The sequence below is a fragment of the Notamacropus eugenii genome, chromosome 5 (assembly GCF_028372415.1).
Source record: "Notamacropus eugenii isolate mMacEug1 chromosome 5, mMacEug1.pri_v2, whole genome shotgun sequence".
NCBI lineage: Eukaryota > Metazoa > Chordata > Mammalia > Diprotodontia > Macropodidae > Notamacropus > Notamacropus eugenii.
This window is the reverse complement of record NC_092876.1, coordinates 154,625,386-154,627,383: the sequence shown is the minus strand read 5'-3', so window position 1 is coordinate 154,627,383 and position 1,998 is coordinate 154,625,386.

The following is a 1,998-nucleotide window of genomic DNA, read 5'->3' as shown; positions in this document are numbered from 1 at the left end:
GGAATACTATTGTGCTGTAAGAAATGATGAGCCGGATGATCTCAGAAAAACCTGAAAAGACTTACATGTACTAATGCAAAGTGAAATGAGCAGAACCAGGAGAATATTGTAAATAGTAACTGCAATATTATACAATGATCAACTACGAATGACTTAACTATTATCAGCAATGCAATGATTCAAGACAATTACAGATGATGAAAGAGGTTATCCACCTTAGAGAAAGAACTGGTAGAGTCTGAATGCAGATCAAAGCATACTTTTTTAAAAACTTTCTTTATTTTTCTTAGAATTTTTGTTTGTGGTTTCTTTTAAAATATGACTAATATGGAAATATGTTTTGTATGACTACACATGTATATCCTATATCAAATTACTTTCCTTTAAGGGCAGGGTCAAGATGGCAGAGTAGAAGGATGGACCTGCTCTAGTTCTCCTCCCATATCCCAGTAAATAGCAACTTGCTAAAGGAGAATCAAAAAATACCTGTAAAAAATGACTAAATAAATGCTAGAGCAGCAGAAGCCACAAAATGATAGAGTGAAACAGATTTCCAGCCCAACACATCCTGGAAGGCCAATGGGAAAGGTCTATTGCACTGGGCTTGGAGTGAAGCAAAGACCAGCATAGGCAACATGGTCCAGGGAAGGACTAGAGCAGGCTTCAGAGCACTGAATCACGGGTAGCTGTTGTGGTTTCCAGGTTTCTCAACTCACAAATGCCAAAGAAAGCTTCAAAAGTCAGTAAGAAAGCTTTTTCACCTGAATGAGAGGAGAGCCTGGTCTGGCCCCACCCTGGCCCCAGGATGGTGGCAACCACTGCAGGAGTAGCCTCTGCTTTTGGAGCCCTTGGCCTAAAGACCCTGGAGAAATCAAGTGACTGATCTAGGCCTCAGTTCTGAGTATCAGTCCTGGGGTGAAGAAGAGAGATGCTATAGTGGAGCTGGTGGCAGCTGTGGAGAGGAAGTCCTACTCACATTTCCAGGGCAGAAAAGAATGCTTTTGGGGGGGGGGGGGCGTGGAGCCAAGATGGTGGAGTAGAAAGTTGCATATACTTTAGTGCTTCCCCCACAGCCCACAAAATATCTGTAAAAACTGACTCTCAACAAAGTCTAGAGCAGCAGAAGCCATAGAACAACAGAGCAAAAGAGGTTTCCAGCCAAAGGTAACCTGAAAGGTTGACAGGAAAGGTCTATCTCATGGGTCGATGAGCAGAGCAGGGCCCAGCTCTGGCCACCTGGCATGGGGAGGAACAGGACCTGAACAGGCCTCCAGGGAAGAATCCCCAGCAGGGAGGTTCAACCCACAAGTGACAAAGAAAATTCCAAAGGTCAGTGTGGGAGGGCTTTCCCAGTTGGGTGAGAGGGGAAGCAGTAGCCCTAGGTGACAGCAGAGGCAGTGGCAGCAGACTGCAGACAGCTACAGTGGCTGGGAAGCAATCTGAGTCCACTGTTCGGGCAGCTCAACTTAAAGCTTCTGGCAGTAGGGAGAATCTGATCTAAACTTCAGGCCTGAGTGACGGCCTCACACCCACCCAAAGCCTAGGGGAACCTAGCAGCTGAGTCGAATCTCATGGTAAAGGATTCAGAAGTCAAGTAAATGTCTGAGAAAATGCCCAAAAAAGGGGGAAAAAATAAGATCATAGAATAAGGCCATTTTTTTGGTGAACAAGTGTCTCTCCCCATCCTTTCATATGAGGAAGAACAAGGCTTACTGTCACAGAAAGTTAAGACCCCTGCCTCCAGGGCCTCCAAAGTGAACTTAAATTGGTCCCAGGCAATGGAAGAGCTTGAAAGGGAGTTAGCAGCTTGCTAAAGGAGAACCAAAAAAATGCTAAGGAAAATAAAACCTTTAAAAAGAGGCTAACTCAATTGGGAAACGAGGTCCAAAAAGCCAATGAGGAGAAGGAGGCATTAAAAAGCAGAATTAGCCAAATGGAGGAGAAGGTTCAAAAGCTCACTGAACAAAATAGTTCTCTGAAAGAGAGAACTGAGTTCAG